The sequence below is a fragment of the Ascaphus truei genome, chromosome 3 (genome assembly GCF_040206685.1).
Source record: "Ascaphus truei isolate aAscTru1 chromosome 3, aAscTru1.hap1, whole genome shotgun sequence".
NCBI classification, from domain to species: domain Eukaryota; kingdom Metazoa; phylum Chordata; class Amphibia; order Anura; family Ascaphidae; genus Ascaphus; species Ascaphus truei.
This window is the reverse complement of record NC_134485.1, coordinates 348,693,890-348,714,387: the sequence shown is the minus strand read 5'-3', so window position 1 is coordinate 348,714,387 and position 20,498 is coordinate 348,693,890.

Genomic DNA, 20,498 nt, shown 5'->3' with positions numbered 1-20,498 from the left:
CTCCTCCCTCATCTCCCTCCCCCCACCCCTCCTAATAACTACCAAACATAAAAAATGACGTTGACCAAACTCTGAACAGAGGGGTAGAAGGGGGAGAGAGCCACGCAAAAGCAACTTAGGGTCTGGACCCCTCTGTTGCGTCCCGGTCGTTGGAGCCGGACACACCCCAGAAGGGCACCCAAGCCCAAATGCCGGTCGTCCAAAGACCTGGCGGCACCACACTAGGACCTAAACAGGCCCAACTCTCAGCTACTCTCTATCTGCTGGCCCTGTCCCAGCAGATCTTTACCCCCCCCCCTCCCTCCAGTCCCCCTCCTCCAGGGCAAGCTAGGCACACTCCCCCGGGAAAGAGGACCAACCCAATGGGCGGCCTAGGACACAAAGAGACCCCAGAAAATAAGAGCAAGGTCTCCCCTAGTGGGAAAGGAGGGACCCCAAGGCCCCGAACTATAACAAACCTACAATGACCCCCACAGCCCCAATTAAAGTCCTTTCACTAAATGTCAAAGGCCTACAAAATAACCAAAAAAGAAGGCTAGCCCTTCAAGATATGAAAAAATCAGGGGGAGACATTATATTCCTACAGGAGACCCACTTCACCTCACAAGACCCCCCAAATTTATTCAAAAAATTGTTCCCAATGTGCTTTTTTGCATCATTCAGTAGTAAGAAAAGGGGTGTGGCTATCCTGATCATACAAGGCACCCCATTCAATCATGTCAAAACAAAAGTGGACCCAGAGGGTAGATTTCTAGTGGTATATGGCTTCCTTGCGGGCTCGGCAATTGCTCTAATCAATGTATACGCCCCAAACGAGAACCAAACAGAATTCCTACAAACTGTTCTTGAAGGCGTTGACCCGGGATATCTGTCATCGATGATAGTGGGAGGGGACCTAAACATGGTCCTAAACCCCACCGAGGACAGATCGACCACAGTGGGTCCTTCCCGCACAACCCACTCCCAAATCAAGGGGAAAAGGTTCAGGGAAATCCTGGGCGAGTTCTCACTGATGGATGTATGGAGATCCCAGCATCAGGGTCAGAGAGACTACACCTTTTTCTCAGCACCTCACCAGACCTACTCTTGAATAGACCACTTCTTGACCACTAAAAATGTGATGGCGGCAGCCATTGAATCAGACATTGGCTCAATCACTTGGTCCGACCACGCCCCAATCACTCTCACATTGTCAATCCCTTTCGAAAAAACAATAAACTACTCCTGGAGACTAAATGACTCACTACTTAACCATCCGGAGATAGAAAGAGAAATTAGATCCTCACTTAAGGACTACTTCTCTTTCAACACAGGAACAGTCTCCTCTCCAGCAATCCTATGGGAAGCCCATAAGGCAGCCATTAGAGGGAAATTTATTTCCATCGCGTCCCATAGGAAAAAAGTCCGCCAAGCGCTAATCAAAGAGCTTACAGATAGTATCAAAACAATAGAACAAGCCCATAAGGCTAACCCCTAAAAAAAAATATACAAAACATTGTTAACAGCCAGAAAAAAACTTAGGCAAACTCAGCTGGAGGATGTTGAAAAGGCCCTCAAATGGACCAATCAACAATACTACGATAAGGGTAACCAGGCCGACAGACTCCTGGCCAGTAAACTGAGAGGGGTACAAAAAAGGTCCCAAATAACAGCGATTAAGAGTAGGTCTGGTGAGATACAATATAATGACAGCAAAATTGCAGCAGAATTCACAAGATACTATAAGGAACTCTATAATCTAAGATCCAAAAATGGCCGACCTGAACCAATAACGACAGAACTAATAACCCAATACTTAGACAAATGCCAACTCCCCACATTAACGGAGGAGGAAAACACAGTCCTCAATGTTGAGATCTCAAAAGAGGAACTGGTAGAGGCGGTCAAAACACTAAAGATTACTAAGTCTCCTGGCCCTGACGGTTTCACCAATGTCTATTATAAGAGATTCCTGCCCACCCTATCCACGCATCTCCTAAAAACATTCAACTACTTTATGGAAGGGAATCAAATCCCCCCATCAATGTCTCTCGCCAACCTAGCTATCATACATAAGGAAGGCAGAGACCCGATGCAATGTGGCAGCTATCGCCCAATCTCCCTTCTCAACAGTGATCTCAAATTATATAGTAAAATACTTGCAAACAGATTAAACCCATCTTACCGAGATTAATCAATGTTGATCAAGTAGGATTTGTCGCGGGCAGGCAAGCTTCAGACAATACTCGGAAGATAGTCAATATTATTGACCATGTCCACCTCACAGGAACCAAAGCACTACTTTTAAGCCTAGACGCAGAGAAGGTGTTCGATAGAATAAATTGGCAATTCCTGGACCATACTATGCACAAATTTGGCTTTAGAGACGCATACTTAGAGGGGGTCCGTAGACTATACCAAAACCCATCAGCAACGGTAAAACTACCAGGGGGCAATAACCAGAGATTCGAGATCACAAACAGAACTCGTCAGGGATGCCCCCTATCTCCTCTCCGCTTTGCATTAACCATAGAACCACTGGCATCGGCAATACGACTCAATATAGACATCCAAGGAATAGAAATTGGGCACAGGCAGCATAAAATATCCCTATTCGCGGATGATGTTATTTTGACCCTCTCCAGAGCCCAAATATCCCTACCCAACCTCCAAAAGGAACTCCGGGATTTTGGAAAAATCTCAGGATATAAAATAAATAACGATAAATCGGAAGCCCTGAACCTAAGCCTACCAGAGCCAGAGGTGAAACTCCTCAAATTAAACTTTAATTACCGTTGGAGCTCCTCCTGTATCAAATATTTGGGAGTTACGATATCGAGGACCCACCAAACCCTATATCAACATAACTATCCGACCCTGTTCCAAAAAATCAAACAAGACTTAGATAAATGGGGAGGATACCAGATATCATGGATCAGGAGAATGATCTCAGTTAAAATGAACATACTTCCCAGATTACTATACTACTTCCAGACTCTCCCGGTCCACATCCCTGGCTCTGAGTTGAAAAACATCCAAAAACTAATCTTCCAATTCATTTGGCAGGGTAAAAAACCCAGAGTGGCCAGAACGGTTCTCTTTGCCTCAAGGGGGAGAGGAGGACTTGGAGTCCCAGACATCACAAGATACTACCTGGCCGCCCAACTACGACAGGTAGTAGTCTGGAACGCTAACCCAAATCAATACTGCTGGCTAGGTATTGAAACACACTATGCCGGGACGCCATCACTGCCGGCTTGCCTTTGGTCCCTGAGCAGGGAGGACATGCAGAATAGCAAATTCAAATTAGGTTCGATGAGACACACATGGGAGACCTGGACGAAATGCAAATTCAAATTTAAGCTCACATAACCTCATTCCCAACTTACACCAATTCACAAAAATCCGAAATTCCCACCTGGTTGTGAGCCCAGACAATTTGATCAATTCAAAGCAAAAAATATTAGAGCGGATGCCGACCTCTTGAGTCTTGGGGAGTTCCTGAGTTATCAAAATTTACAATCCAAGTATGAGATAGTAGGACTGAATGTTTTCAAGTACCTACAAATTAGACATTTTATTCAAACGTTATCCCCAACGTTGGAATTTCCCCCTCTCACTGGCTACGAGCGGCTCTGCAGAGAGACAGGCCACCAGAAAGGTCTTATAACGCAAATTTGTGCAGAACTGGAGGGGGCCATAGAAGCCCCCACACATGACTATATGCTACATTGGGCAGCAGAATTGGACATGGTTATAGACCGAGAGGACTGGGAAAGTATTTGGGAAAATGTCTCAGGAACTTCCATATGTACCACAATCAAAGAAAATATATTCAAAATACTGTTTCGCTGGTATCTAACCCCAGTTAGAATAAATCAAATCTACCCCCTGGCTTCCGATCTATGCTGGAGAGGCTGCGGTCAAAAGGGAGACATGGCCCATATCTGGTGGACATGTCCGGAAATTCAGAAGTATTGGGAAACTATACAAAATTGAATAAAAGAGGTCACAGACCTCATAATACCCACTGACCCGCTGACCTACCTGTTGGCCAGGCTCTTAGAAACACTGGACCGACCAACAGGCAAATTAGTCTCCTTCATCCTCACAGCGGCTAGATGTGCGGTGGCAGCCGCCTGGAAGAAAGTGTCACCCCCTCCCAAACGAATAGTAATAAAAAGAGTGCAAGAGGTGATGGAGATGGAGAAACTGTCAGCCTTTCTAAAACGGTCCAGTTCCTCCTTTAATAATATATGGGACCCATGGCTAACCCACATGGCTCTCCTGCACTGAAACACCACTTAACACTGCCTGAGCTGTAGATGCCGAGGAAAGGGGGAACAATGCCCTCTACCTACCCCCCCCCCCCCCCTTCCCCACTCTCTCTTCCCCCTTTTCTCCCTTTTCTGTTTCCACACTCGCGCCACCCCGGTAGACCCAGGAGGGTCAGGGGGACAATGAGACTTTCTCCCCCTTCCCCAGTTAAAGTGTGAAAAAACTTGTATTAGGCCAACATACTGTTAATACATGTAATAATGTGAAATGTCATAAATGCCTAATAAAAAAATTTGAAACAAAAAAAAGATTCAATCATTCTTATTAAACAACTGTCTTACTTATTTCTATGTAACCCACCCCTATGGATATGGTAATTAATGGGTTCATTTTATTAAGGGTAATGTGAGTACACCATCCTTGTGGCCGATTTCATTACAGGGAGGGAGGAGTTAACTCTGTAATATTAAAGTACTGCTTGACCGCGACATCAGCTGACTCAGTGCTGGATAATCTGGAAGCATGAACCCCCCCTCCCTCCCCCTGCAACACTATCTATGGAGTCAAAGATTTTTACATTTTCAGCCATGGCTCCAGACACAGAGAGTCTTGTATTTACTGTGGTTCTTCACCAAAGATTAATTATTTTTTAAACAGGACTGTAGAAACAATTACACCTACAAAAGTCATGCTATAAAGGATTTTTTTAGGTATGTTGAACTGTTAAATAAATACCACTTATTTTTTAAGAAAAGTTGCCGACGCCTATTTATTGCTAGACATTAACATTGCCGAGTCCGTGGCCAAAAAACTAAAGCGAAAGGAAAGACTCTGAGAAGGTATAATATTGAATGGGGAAGGTAAATGTCGTTTTCCTGGAGTGTTTATCCCTGCAGCCGGCTAACGGTTACATTTTGGTGCCCTGCATGGAGCCTGGAAAGAAAAAGAGACTGATTTGAGTCAAATGTACTGTTTTGCTGTTTTTTTCCAGACTTTTTAAACTTTTTTGTAAGAGACTGGTTGCAAGTAAGGACCACCCTTTTGCAAATAGGGCACAACATGTCAGCCCCACTTACCACTTAACCACAAAGGAGGGGAGAGACAGATCCACCTCTAATGACCTAAGTGTTGGTGGAGAATTATTGGAAATAACAGATTCATGTGTAAAGCAGCGCATGCATGTACTTTATTCTGTGAACCAGCCTTATCTTCATTGCATAGCTCCATTGTTCAAGGCTAATTTAATAAGGCTGTGGTGTACAAGCAACTTTACTATGGAAGGAGTGAAGTTGCTGACTGCCATCAATTATGACCTCTCTGGAGGAGTTGTCCTAATAATAAACCACCAGTTGAGAAAATCTGCAGGCTGAATGTCTAACCTGTTTGTCACATGTCTCACCTGGAGGAAAGTTAACCAAAAGTGAATGAGAAACCAAAAAAATGCTGTGTGTAGCCTAGACATGTCTATAGTACATCGAGTTCCGTAATCAGAGTGCCCATAACCTGCCCATACCAACGCTGGAAAGATGTCGGACCGATAGGCAGAAACTGTGGAAGTAGCAGAAGAAGTAGCACCGTGCCCTCTCTACCTCCCTCTGAAGATGCTACTGGTTTTGGCCTAGCTGAACCGGGGGATGAAATTAGAGGACAAATAGAGATTGGTTTCGTTATCGGATATTGCAAACGACTATCCTTGTACCGGGTAATGGCCAACATGAGTTGTTGATCGCCTCTGTCCTTGCATCATCTACGGCCAGGGTGGGCAACCCTGTCGCCATTCGCCACTTGTGGCGAATTGGCAGGGAAACTGTGGCGAACAGGGCCGCCGGGACTCCCTGGGGTGGGAGGGGGGGATTTCTAACGTTCGCTAACAGGCAGCAGGGGGAGATGGTATGCAGCACCAGGCTGAAAGCCTGGTATGAAAGCAGGACTGCAGGGGAGGTGCGCCATCTAGCAGCCTGACCCGGAACTTCCTGTCTGCTGCTACTATAGAGCGCTCCTCTCTCCGTGCTGCGCCTGCTCTGACTCAAGAGATTCTACTACAAGACAAGATAGGCATGGATAGGAGGACTGGGAGAGATGTGAGGGGTCTGGGAGAGATGTGAGGGAGGCTGGGAGAGATGTGAGGGGGCTGGGAGATATATGTGAGGGGGGCTGGGAGAGATGTGAGGGGGTTAGGGAGAGATGTGAGGGGTCTGGGAGAGATGTGTGAGGGGGGCTGGGAGAGATGTGAGAGGGGCTGGGAGAGATGTGAGGGGGCCTCTGCCCCCTCCCCCCCCACATGCAGTCCTGTTCAACTGAATAAAAACATTAAAAAAACATAAATATGCTAAAACAAACCACAGAGGAGGCGCATGCGCGACGGCAAGGAGCATGGTCGCATAGGATAAGTGCTCCGTGCCTCGCTAGAATATATTGAAAGCAAAAACCTAACAAAACTGACTATTCAACGGAGCATTTTACTAATAAAGCCCCACATTATCCCGCAATGTCAAAGAAAACCCCCAAAATAGCCAAAAAGAAGGGGCTACCCGAGTATTTCGGCCGAGCTGGAGCGAGCGGTGCAGGGGGAGAAATGGCGCCATATTCGAATGCCGGATCGGAGACTGAGCCGGACGGGGAAGGTGAGGAGCGCGATAACCCGGCACTGCGCCCAGTAAGACAGTGCGACCTAGATAAACTCTACGATAATCTGAAAGTCCTGTTGCAGGCCGAGCTTAAAGACTTAAAGAAAGAGGTTACCGGGCTGGGGGAGAGGACGAATGTCCTAGAAAATAAAGTGGACCAGTCGATCAGGGCCATTAAAAGACAAGACCGCAAGTACACCAGTCTCCAAGAACAAATAAATGAGCTGAGGGACCGCCAAGAGGACTCAGAACAGGGACAGGCGTAATAACCTCCGGATTAGGGGGGTCCCTGAAACTGTGCTGGACAGTGAGGATTTCATCCTGAAATGGCTAGAGTCTCTGCCCCCTGACACCCCTAAAGAATACTTAGCCCTGGACAAGTGCCACAGAGCCTTGCGCTCCAAGCCTCTAATGCATGAGCAGCCACGGGACTTTGTGCTCAGAATGCACTATTACCGCTCAAAAGAAGTGGTACTCCACAAAACGAGACCCCTACCAGTAGTGGAATATGAGGGAGTGCGAATGTCTATCTATCAAGACTTGTCCCCAGAGACACTGGCTAGGCGAAGGGCCCTGATACCGCTCACCAAGACCCTGAGGGATAAAGGGGTAAGGTACAGGTGGACCTTCCCCTTCGGCCTGCAGGTAACAAAGGGAGGCAAAACTACCACTCTTAGAAGTCCAGAAAAGGGGCCATCTTTCCTCCATAAGCTGGGCCTAGGTGAGGCTCCGGCAGCGGAGGATCCATCTATCGCCCTCCCAGAACCTGTATGGGAACAAAGGGCTAGATCCCCCAGAGAGCAAAGGGGCGCAGCACCAACCTAATGGGCTCAGATGAACAATAACAATAAAAAAAAAAGTTCAAAGTTCGACGTTGATGAAGTTCCGTTAATAAAGTTACCTGTGATCTGGCCCCCGGCTACGGTGAAGTTGTCACCAGATATAGAGACTCACCCCCGAGCGAATGAGGGGTGAGCCCTGACACCGCATCTACAGATGTCCTGTGACAAAACAGCCTGAACTGAGACAGCATCCCTGTTGAGAGAATTTGCGGCCTACCTTTCTGATAATGGCGGCCCCCGACACAAGATGGCGATGCAGCTGAAGAAGGCGGGAATCCACGGTGAGCCGCAGGAGCAGGAAGGGAGCGGTGAGCGGGAAGCAGGAGCAAGCGCACGCACCTCCGCACTGGTGAGAGACGTCTTCCAAAATGGCCGCCTCCCGGATACGCGTCACAGCTGTGCCCCGGAAGAAGCGGCGCCATCTTGGAGGTGGCAAGGCCCGTTCTCACCGGCACGGCCAGATGACATCACCAGCAGGACTGAGGGCAGCCGTAAACCCATCGAGGCGTCTAGAGTGCGCCGGAAGGCCTACGCAGGCCTAGATTAGGCACCTAGCCGGTCAGAAGCGGGCTTTTTGAATTTTGAAACGTAGGAAGGAAAGGGATCATAGAAGAAGGGAAATAGCATAGCGTAATCGTGGTAGCTCCATTAAGGGAATAAAGGTATAGTGAGAGATAGCCAGAGAGTTAGTAAGAAGGGAGATGAGTGGGAACATGCTGAGGTGGAGATATTTATAGAGACAAGGCAATCAGAGGGAGAAAGGAAGTAGATGGGAATTTACAATGGGCTAGGGAGGTAGCAAGTCGAAGGGAAGTGGTAGAGGGGAGTGTAAGGATGAGAGTAAGTAGGAACTAGATTGTAAAAAGAATAAATAGGGAGAAGGGAGGAAAACAGAAAGTTATGGAACTGTGCAAGATAGATGGTGGGAGTGGTGACTGGAAGTAGAGGGTAGGGGGACTTGAAATAGGATTGGGTAGGTAGGTTATCAAAGGAGTTAGAGGAATGTTAGTAGGTGGGCGAAGTCAGGCTGAGTGGGAAAAGAGAAGGGAAATAAGGAGCAGGGTGACGCAAGGTCTAGGGACACAAATGAGATCGATGGGATAGGGGGAAACCTAAAGAAAGGGAGACGAGAAATAGAGGAGAAGCACATAAACACAGGCTGCTGAGGCTACGACACTAAGGGACTAGCCGGTTACTCTATAGCGGTGAACAAAGCCGGGACAGACTCGGGTTAAGCTTAATTTATGTTAGGTTTTATTAATTCAAGCTCAGGAAGAGCGAGGCGGGAGAGGGAGGGAGTGACCTGCTTCAGAAATCCGTATGGGCCACGCACTAGGGGAGAGGAGGGGAGATCTCCTGGGCCCTAGTGAAGTCCTTTGGGACTGGTCGCGAGGGGTGAGTGAACTTCATCCCACGTTCCCCCCAGACGGTTGGAGAGGAGTCCAGTTTCCCAAAGGCGGTGATCTCGTCATGGAGGCGGCGTTGCAGAGACGACGAGAACTCTATTGTCTTCTGTCTTGTCTAATGTTTGTTGTGTCCCCCCAAGTGTTCCCTTTTGTGTGCTCCCCCTTGTGTATTTCTGTAGGTGGTGACGTGAGGTATCGCAGTTCAAGAAGGAGAGGCGGTCGGGAACCTGGCCCAAGTGCATTACGCAGGAACAGATATCGGCAGCAATGTCATCTAATACTCTTAAATGAGTAAGGAACTCAGGCTAGTATCACATAACATTAAAGGGTTTAACAGCCCGGCTAAGCGTAGAATAGCCTTCCGAGATTATAAGCGTAAAGGGGCAGAAATTCTGTTTCTGCAAGAAACACACTTCTCTCAAGACAACTACCCCAAATTCCTGGATAGGGATTACCCAACACACTTTTTGTCTTCCGCGAAAGTAAAAAAAAAAAGGGGTGGCCATACTAATTCATAAAAGAATACCGTTCATACCCGATAAGACTTTCAAAGATAAAGAGGGAAGATTCCTAATAGTAAGAGGTGCAATCCAAGGGTTCCCAATTACCCTAGCAACAATATATGCCCCCAACGAGACGGCCCCAGGCTTTTTCCCTACCTTCTTTGGGAAACTCAACAAAGTGGCCAGAGGCAATATCATTGTCGCTGGGGACCTGAACAGGGCACTAAGGGCGGACCTTGACAGATGTTCATCCACTAATATTACACACAGATCTGACATACTAACAATTAAAAAAGGGCTACGTGACTGCCAACTAATCGACATATGGAGGGAACAACACCAGAGACTGAGAGAATATACCTTCTACTCGCACCCACATGACACATATAGCAGGATAGATTACTTCCTTGTATCCAACAGAATGGTCCCTGGGGTCTCTCAGACCGAGATCCATATTTCATGGTCTGACCATGCATCCATAGAGCTGCGGTGCACACTAATCCCACTAGACAGACCTAGAGCGAACTGGAAACTAAACGAAATCTTGCTGAAAATCCCAGCCCTACAAATGGAAATTGGGGAAAAGATCACACAATACTTCGAGGAGAATCAGGGGAGTGTGGCTACCCACTCCACACTGTGGGAGGCCCATAAGGCTACCCTCAGGGGGGTCATTATAAATCTGGCCGCTAAGAGGAAAAGAGAGCGGGAAGGTAAAATTTTGAAGCTAGAGGAACAGCTAGCGGAGCTCTCCTCCCTTCATAAAACCAATAAAAATGCCCACGTTGACTCAAATACTAGCCACTAAAACTAGTCTTAACCTCCTCCTCTCCGCCCAGGCTGAGAAGGAATTGACCTGGTCTAAGCGGAAATTCTATGAAAAAGCTAACAAGCCGGACACACTACTTGCCAATAAGCTAAAAAATAAGCTTCCAAATTATCATATTCACGCGATTCGAAATCAAGGTGGGGACCTTACCTCCATCCCAGTGAACATAGCAGGGGAATTCAAAAAGTATTACGAAATATTATACAATGGAGATAAGGTAACCCAGACCCCAAAAACAAAGGAAGATTTACGGACCTTCTTAAAAGAGGCACAATTACCCATTTTGAAGAGATGCGATAGGGAGGCACTCCAGTCGGATTTCACGATGGAGGAACTCTCTGGGGTCATCAAAGCACTAAAACCGGCTAAAGCCCCAGGGCCAGATGGCTTCTCAAACTTATATTACAAGAAATATGTAAAAATTCTAGCCCCCCACATGTTAAAATTATTCAATGAAATTTTAGCAGGGGCCTCATTCCCAGCACAAATGCTCCAAGCCTCAATATCGGTGATCCATAAACCCGGAAAGGACCCGGCAGACTGTAAGAGCTACCGGCCCATTTCACTGATTAACTCGGACCTTAAAATATACTCTAAACTTATAGCCAACAGGGTGGGTAGTTTTCTTCCCGGGTTGATACACACGGATCAAGTAGGGTTTAGCGGAGGTAGACAAGTGGCAGATAACACCAGGAGAATTATAGACCTAAGTGATCTGGCCCAAAGGAAAAAATCCACTCCATGGTGTTAAGTCTGGACGCTGAGAAAGCCTTCGATAGAATAGACTGGCCCTACCTTTCGCAAACACTTTGGCTTTGAGGGACGCCTCCTGCAGGCCATCCTGGCGTTGTATAAAAACCCAACAGCAAGAGTGAGATATCAAGGCTTCCCTTCAGAACAGTTTGAAATCAAAAGCGGAACACGTCAAGGATGCCCGCTGTCGCCACTACTGTTCGCCTTATGTATAGAGCCTTTGGCGGCACACATCAGAGTTAACCCAGATATCTCTGGTATCCCAGTGGGAGACCAAATGCACAAAGCTGCGCTATATGCGGACGATGTCATTCTCACAATAACCAAACCTCTCACATCTCTCCCAAATCTCTCCCAAATATATTCAACATACTGGGCAAATTTAACCAAATTTCGGGATTTAAGATCAATCAGTCTAAACCAGAAGCCCTCAATATTAATCTACCAAAAGAAGTCGAAAAACTGATTGACCTCAATTTTCAGCTCAAATGGCAACCCTCCGCGATCAAATATTTAGGGGTTTATCTCACAAGGGAATATAAAACTTTATATAAAGCAAATTTCCCCAAGATCATAAAGACATTGGGGGAGGATCTCCGAACCTGGATGAAGGGGAGCATCTCATGGATTGGGAGGATACACAGCGTGAAAATGAATCTCCTCCCAAAGATGCTATATCTTTTCCAGAGTCTCCCTATCCCATTGGTACAGGCGGACATCCTCTCCCTCCAGTCAAAAATTATGAAATTTATCTGGAATGGGAAAAATCCAAGAATTACTAAAGGGATTTTAAAACGTCCCACATCATGCGGAGGGTTAGCGGTGCCTTGCTTGCAGGCCTACTATAAAGCAGCCCAATTAGGGCAGATTTTCCCATGGCACACAGACCCAAGCTTACGGAGATGGGTCGAGTTGGAAAAGAGATGCTGTGCACCAATTGAAATCCGAAATTTAATCTGGCTACCCAGAGAAGGGGTACGCAAGATGAACAACCCGCTACAGACCATGGTCAATTCATTAAAAGTTTGGGAGGCCACGAAATTCAAATGTAACTTGACTACCAAAGCATCATTAATGACACCAATAGTGGGCAACCCAGACTTCGCTCTGGGCCTGAATAGCAAAAATTTCTTGATATGGACTCAGAAGGGATTCTCCCGCCTAAAAGATCTGGAGGGCATAACGACCATACAAACATTTGACCAAATTAAATCCTCTAAGAATATCCCAAACAGCGAATTTTTTAGGTACCTCCAGATCAGAGATTTCTACAACAAAACGCCAATTCGACCGGCGCGAACAAATTTTGAGCGGCTGTGTTCCAGAGATACGGACACAAGGGGACTCACGTCTAGAATGTACAGGGAAGTGATCTGCCAGAAGTCGCCCATTGACAATAGACTGAGTTACATGAGACACTGGGAATCTGACCTAGGAGAGACTTTAGAGGACGACGAATGGGACAGAATTATTCAGGCGGCGGCGAAAAGCTCAATCTGCACCACATTAAAGGAGAACGCATATAAAGTCCTTATGAGGTGGTATTACACGCCGACGCGCTTAGCGAAATTTGTAAAAGGCTACTCTCCTCTCTGCCCTAAACAGTGTGGGGAGGCAGCAGACCTCCGACATATGCTGTGGTCTTGCACTAAAGTGGCCCCTATTTGGGAACAAATCAGAGATTGGATAGGCTGTTCCTATTGGTCAGGCGGATCCAGGGTCTGTCAAATGCGTCGCATAAATTAATCGCGCATTTTGCTACTGCCACAAGGTGTGAGATCGCAGCACTATGGAAACAGCAGGAGATACCAATTATCCCTAAGATCAAAAATAGAATTTGGCATGTTTGCCGGATGGAATAATTAACTAGTTTAGTTAATGACTCCGGCACAAATTTTCTAAAAGTCTGGGATCCATGGTTGACCCAGGTAGAAATCCCAGGAGTGGATGCCGCCTCAATCTTGCACTAATCAAATCAGGTACGTTCTCCTTTAAGGGCAGATTAGACAACACGACTTAGCGACGCACAGCTATCAGACCTTCCGGTAGTCATAGAATTGGGAAAAATAATTGAAAAGAAAAATAAAAGAAACCTCAGAAGAATCTGTCACAGTTAAATTCCTTAGCGAGGGCCTAAAAAGCTGAACATGAAATATCTTCATACCTACTCCAGAGCCTGGAAACATACCACCTCCCTCCCCCCCACCCCCCTCCTATCCTCTTTCCCTGTCTCCTTGTCAAGTTTGTCTGGTTTTGTATGTAATGTGTTAAGTGGATACGTCTGCAAGACGTCACTATATGTGGTTGATAAAACTGGAAATGTAACAATGGGCTGTGGAATATTGGCTGTATTTGTACTTTCCAATAAAAATTTAAAGTTGAAAATAAAAAAAAAACATAAATATAATACATAAACACAAAACATCTCCCCCATCTGTCTCTCACTCCCCCCCCTCCCTGTCTCCCTCCCCCCCCCCCCCCCCCCTGGTGAGAGATGGTGATGAGGGGAGATAAATGAGATGGTGATGAGGGGGGGTTAAATGAGATGGTGATGAGGGGGGGTTAAATGAGATAGTGATGAGGGAGGGTTAAATGAGATGCTGATGAGGGGGGGTTAAATGAGATGGTGATGATGAGGGGGTGAGGAGATGATGATGTATGTATGTATGTATGTCTTTATTTGTATAGCGCCATAAAATGTACATAGCGCTTCACAGTAGTAATACATGTCATATAAATAACAAATATAAATAACAGATCATGGGAATAAGTGCTTCAGACATACTGTAAAAGTAACATTAAGGAAGGAGTCCCTGCTCCGAGGAGCTTACAATCTAATTGGTAGGTAGGGAGAACGTACAGAGACAGTAGGAGGGAATACTAGTAAGTGCTTCTGCAGGGTGCCAAGCTTTGTGTCATGTGTCCATGATTATCCAGTACTACTCATATGCTTCTTTAAGCAGATGTGTCTTAAGGTGGGTCTTAAAGGTGGATAGCGAGGGGGCTAGTCGGGTATTGAGGGGAAGGGCATTCCAGAGGTGTGGGGCAGAAAGTGAGAAAGGTTTAAGGCGGGAGAGAGCTTTAGATACAAAGGGGGTAGTAAGAAGACTTCCTTGAGAAGAACGCAAGAGTCGTGATGGTGCATAGCGAGAAATTAGGGCTGAGATGTAATGAGGGGCAGAAGAATGTAAAGCTTTAAAAGTGAGCAGTAGAATTGAGTGTGAGATACGCGATTTAATCGGAAGCCAGGAGAGGGATTTCAGCAGGGGAGACGCTGAGACAGATTTAGGAAAGAGTAGAGTGATTCTGGCAGCAGTGTTTAGGATAGATTGTAGGGGAGACAGGTGAGAGGTAGGAAGGCCGGACAGCAGGAGGTTGCAGTAATCGAGACGTGAGAGAATGAGGGCCTGAGTCAGAGTTTTAGCAGTTGAGTAACAGAGGAAAGGGCGTATCTTTGTGATATTGCGGAGGAAAAAGCGACAAGTTTTAGAAACGTTTTGAATATGAGAGGAGAATGAGAGAGAGGAATCAAGTGTGACCCCTAGGCAGCGTGCTTGGGCTACTGGGTGAATGATCGTATTTCCAATAGCAATGTGGAAGGATGTAGTAGGGCCAGGTTTGGGAGGTAGTTTCCATAGACTTCAATGGCGGCCGGTTCCCATTGACCGGCTATGGCGGAGAAACCCCAAAGTATCAATGGCGGCGATGCCCCGTTGAAAGTCTATGGCGGCGGATTCCCAGGTTTACCATTGAAAGATAAGAGAGGTGTGTGTGTGTGTGTGTGTGTGTGCGTGCGTGTGTTTGTGTGTGTGTGTGTGAAAAATGGGCTGGTGGGGGGTGGGTGTGAAAAACGGGCTGGTGGGGGGTTGGGTGTGAAAAACGGGCTGGTGGGGGGGTGGGCTGCTGACATGTGAGGGGGGTGGGCTGCTGACATGTGAGGGGGGGTGGGCTGCTGACATGTGAGGGGGGGGTGTGTTGACATGTGAGGGGGGGTGGGCTGCTGACATGTGAGGGGGGGTGGGCTGCTGACATGTGAGGGGGGGTGGGCTGCTGACATGTGAAGGGGGGGTGGGCTGCTGACATGTGAGGGGGGGGTGGGCTGCTGACATGTGAGGGGGGTGGGCTGCTGACATGTGAGGGGGGGTGGGCTGCTGACATGTGAGGGGGGGGGCTGCCGACATGTGAGGGGGGGGCTGCTGATGTGAGGGGGGGCTGCTGACATGTGAGGGGGGGTGGGCTGCTGACGTGAGGGGCAGGGGGGGGAAGTGATGTGAGGTGCAGGGGGGAGAGAGTGATGTGAGTTGCAGGGGGAGGGTGTGATGTGAGTTGCAGGGGGGGGAGAGAGTGTCATATTGAGGGGAGGGGGAAAGAGTGTCATATTGAGAGGAGGGGGAGAGTGTCATATTGAGGGGAGGGGGAGAGTGTGTCATATTGAGGGGAGGGGGAGAGTGTCATATTGAGGGGAGGGGGAGAGTGTTTCATATTGAGGGGAGGGAGAGAGAGAGTGTGTCATATTGAGGGGAGAGGGAGAGAGTGTCATATTGAGGGGAGGGAGAGTGAGAGAGTGTCATATTGAGGGGAGGGGGAGAGTGTGTCATATTGAGGGGAGGGGGAGAGTGTCATATTGAGGGGAGGGGGAGAGTGTGTCATATTGAGGGGAGCGGGAGAGAGTCATATTGAGAGGAGGGGGAGAGAGTGTCATTTAAGGGAGGGGGAGAGAGTGTCATATTGAGGGAAGAGAGACATGGGGGATGCTGACTTGTGGGGGGGGGATGCTGACTTCGGGGGTGGGGCTGCTGACATTGAATGGGCTGGGGGGATGTTGAGGGGAGTATTGCATGTTTGATGTGGAGGGGGGTATTGTGTGTTTGATGTGGAGGGGGGTATTGTGTGTTTGATGTGGAGGGCGGTATTGTGTGGGTGAGGGGGAGAGATGGGGGTATGAGAGATAGATGGGGAGTATCGTAAAGGTTGATAGTGAGGGGTTCTGGGGGAGATATGAGGATGATGATGATGATGATGATGAGAGGTGCTGGGGGAGAGATGATGATGATGATTTAACCCGTGCGGCCCGAATTTTTTTCCTTGGAGCAGTTTGGCCCTTCTCACTTTACAAGTTGGGCAGGCCTGGGCTACAGAAATGAGACCCTCAGGGTCCCAGGGCGCATGGGCTAACTAGCTGGGGGGCATGGGTTAAACTGTGTTCCCACGTTAAAGATTGGATACAGGTAATTGTTATCCAATAGCCTGTACTCAATGTTAGGAATAGGGTTACAAAGATATATAAACTGTGGTTAACCCTATATCCATTGTCTTCAAATACCATCTTGATTGTTACCTGATTGCTGGAGAATTGCTATCTGAAACTTCTCATCCCCCAACCCCAAGTAAGTGTTACCTGTTGCCTGTTACTGTACTATATTGCTGTGTTCACCTATTTAAGGAATAAATATACTTTATTATATCTAAGCCTCGTTCAGTTCAACCCAGTTATTTGGTGTATTATTATAGCCTGTCACAAAGTTACCGTCACACACGGTGCTGAGGTGGGAAAGGATATTACGCCACCCACAGCCAAGGGGGCGGGTCTGAAGTGTAGAGTTGGTCGGGGTAGCCGAGTCAGGGTTGGAGAGGTGCGGATGGTCGATATACTTGCCGGGTCAGAGGAGGAGAGGTACGGAATGTTGCAGGTACTATTAGCCGTGTCTGGGTTTAGAATGAGCAGAGTCGTCGTAGTCCATTTGCCGAGGTCAGGTTTGGAGAAGAGCGGATGGTTGTGGAAAGCCGGGTTGGTACACAGGAAGATAAGCAGCAAGACAAGGCAAGACTGTGAAGGCAGAGAAGAGGTGAGTGCAACGCAAATGGAACTATGCTCAGCCGAATTGCCAGTGGGGCAGCTGAGCATATGTAGGAGAGAGCGTCCAATGAGGTACCTGCAGCGTGGATGTGTGTCCAAGGTGAAGACTGTGGTAGGGCAGGGTGCAGGAGCCGAGGGCCAAGTTTAGTAAGGAGGTACATCCTAGTTAGAGCGTGCATCTGTGTGTGCGCAACACGTGCGCCTGTGATCGGCGCTATTAAGAGAGACAGGCACACTTGCGCTAATGCAGTGGCGGTCGCCTGGCGTAGGAGGAGGCGGGAGCAAGCAGCGTGGAGGAGCCCGCAGCGGTGAAGGTGAGTGGGGAGCACGCCGACGGCGGCATGACTCCCTGAGCCTCACATAGAGTAGATGAGCAGGAGTTCCCCAGAGCAGAACCGCATTGATTTCAGATCCGGGGACCCCCTGCTTCCCGAGATACAGGCCCCGTTATGGGGTGCCGGTATCTCCTATGCATTTAAATGTCTCGTATCACGTGACCGTGGGAATACAATGCATAGGAGAAACTGGTGTGTGTTTAAGTGTGTGTGTGTGTGTGTGTGTGTGTGTGTGTGTGTGTGTGTGTGTGTGTGTGTGTGTGTGTGTGTGTGTGTGTGTGTGTGTGTGTGTGTGTGTGTGTGTGTGTGTGTGTGTGTGTGTGTCTGTGTGTTTCTGTATATGTATATGTACATGTAGATTGTGTGTTATTAATTTATTATATATTTTTAAAATAAAAAAAAGACACGTTGAGAATAAATTATTTATTAACATTGTACACACACACATACATACATACATACATACATTACAGCGGCGGTAGCGGCGCGAATACTTAGTTTTCTGAGTATTCCCCGCTATCGCCCGGCTCCACTCCCACTGCCGTGCGCGCGTGGCCCTTGCATACAGTGGCTGGCTAACCACAGCCAACTATAACTGCCACGCGCAAAGCGCAGCGCGCGTCCCCACTAAATTATGGGCCTTAGATGGGTCTCAAGCCTTGAGATAACTTTCAGGGAATGAGGACTGCTGTATAATCTGGATATGCAATAAACATCCATTGAGCCATCCAAGTGTGTGATCCACTGCCTGGTGATAAAAGAAGTGTCAGCATGGACCATCCTACAGACATAGGATCCTCGTTGACTGGAGGTGCTGCCAACTATGAATAAGGTACCCTGAAAGCCTGTCCTGATTATCCCCATACCATCGCGGAGCAACTCCGAGCCTCCTGGATTACCAACAGGTATGCACAGCCCCAGGAGTCATACTAGTAGCGACCAATTCTCACCAAGGGTGGGGATAAAGGGGCTACAAATGGAGGCGCTGCTGAGATGCATTCTCATCAGGACAGGTTTTCCCAGAAGAAAGAAACCATAGAAAACAAGTGCATTTTCAAGTTTCAGTGTTAAGGATGGAGGGGGACAGTTGTATTGTCAAGGGGATTTTCATCTACAAAGAACTGCAGACTGCGCTGCCGTAAAGGATGTCCCATGTTGGAGCAACAAGCTACAGGTTCTGGTTCTTAGTCACCCTGCGGACTAGCACATAGGGCGTCTGGAGGTGGTGTCTAGTTGCCATGGGCCAGGAGCCCCTGAAGGAGACTAGGGTGTCAGGGTTCAGACGGGGTGGCGTAAAAGTATTGATAGGTACGTCCGAGAGAGGGGGGACCTTAATTGTAAGTCAGGGTTGCCCAGAACCTTCGTTTGAGGAGTTATCACCTTACTAGTAGCAGTTTCAAGCACAGATATCGCAGTACAACTGGACTGATTGTCCGAATATATAGTGTGCTACATTGGGGGTTTTGCCTAGCCAGTGGGGTGCTTCCCTACGAAGAAAACACCTACATCAAGGCCAGAAGGAGTTCGCTTAGATCAGGGACTCAGGGCAATGTGTTACACAAGATGGCGCTCCCACCAAAAATGGGATCTGCATGGACTGTAATGTGCTAAAATGGTGGTTACCGCTAAGAACCCGGGACCGCATGGATGTTTGCAAACCCTTGCACCATCTACAGGATCGGCGCGAAAATGCCAAAACTGCTCCCCTTATTGCTCCTGGATTGGATGATCGCGTTCACCAGGGGGAGGAGTTGGGTGTGCTGACCACAGAACAACAGAATGTGAAGAGCCAAACGCACGTGTTCTTCAAGAGCTACAGACGCGTGTGCCAAGCTTCTTTTATTATCTGCAATGAATAAAGACGACGGAACCACCTATGAACTTCTTGGTGGAGTTCTAATAGTAAAAGATGAGGAGGGAACTCTCATGCTGGGAGTCTGGAGGTGGGCTAAGGCCTGCTATAGAAATCAAAGGATGCTCAGTATTTTAAAACTCATTAAAAATGTCATGAAGAGATGAATTTAAAAAAAATGTAGTACGTATTATCTAATACTACAGAATTGATCAATTTAAAAAAATGTAGGGCATTGCATGGATTACTCCTTTAAAGCTGCAGTTCAGTCTATATCCTGCATGTGTGTTTTTTTTAATAAATCAGTTCTGTAGTAAGAAATAATACTTTTAGCATTTTCTGTTTTTAAAAAAACAACTTTGAAAGACCAGTTTTCTTGTATTCTATTTTAACAAGCATTTGCTAAGGCACCGCCCCTTCATGTCCTGTCACAAACCCAGGCACACCCCTTTGTCAGCACTGCCCTCCCTCTCTCTAAATGTGCACTAGCATCTGGTCACATGATCTTCCTCATAGTACATTCAAGGAAGCTGGAGAAAAGGGATCAGTCTGCATGCAGAGCAGCTCGGATAGGCGATTTCAAACTTATTACAGTGTTTATTCCATTCATTGCACGTGTATATAATGTAAAATTGTAATAATTCCATTTATAGCAAACGTGTATATGTGAATATTATTTAGATGTAAATGTATGTTACTGAAATGTGAAGTGAGTGTGTAGGTAAATACACACAATACACTTCCACTGCATATATATATATATATATATATATATATATATATTATATATGTATGTATATGTGAAGTTATGTGAGTAAAAAAGTGACAAAAACCCTCCATAGCAAGGCAAATAGCAAATGGAAATATTACTGTATGCTCATTTGTATGTATATATATATTTACATGTATATATATACACACACACTTCAAATACGGATAGTGATTCACGTAAATGATATATATATTCACTTTCTGTAAGTATAAGAGTGACTGTCCTGTTGTTCCTTTTTTTGTATCCATCATTGAATGGTATGCACCCTCTCTTTACGTTTATTTTATACTAGCTGAGAGACCCGGCGTTGCCCGGGATGTAATGTTCCCGCTCCTCTCTCTCTCCTCACCCCTCCCCCTCTCTCTGTTTGTCCCCCATTCACATCAATCCAGTTCCCCCCCTCCCTCCTTTACAGTGTGTGTGCATCAGTCATTGTGTGTGCGTCAGTCAGTCAGTCAGTCAGTG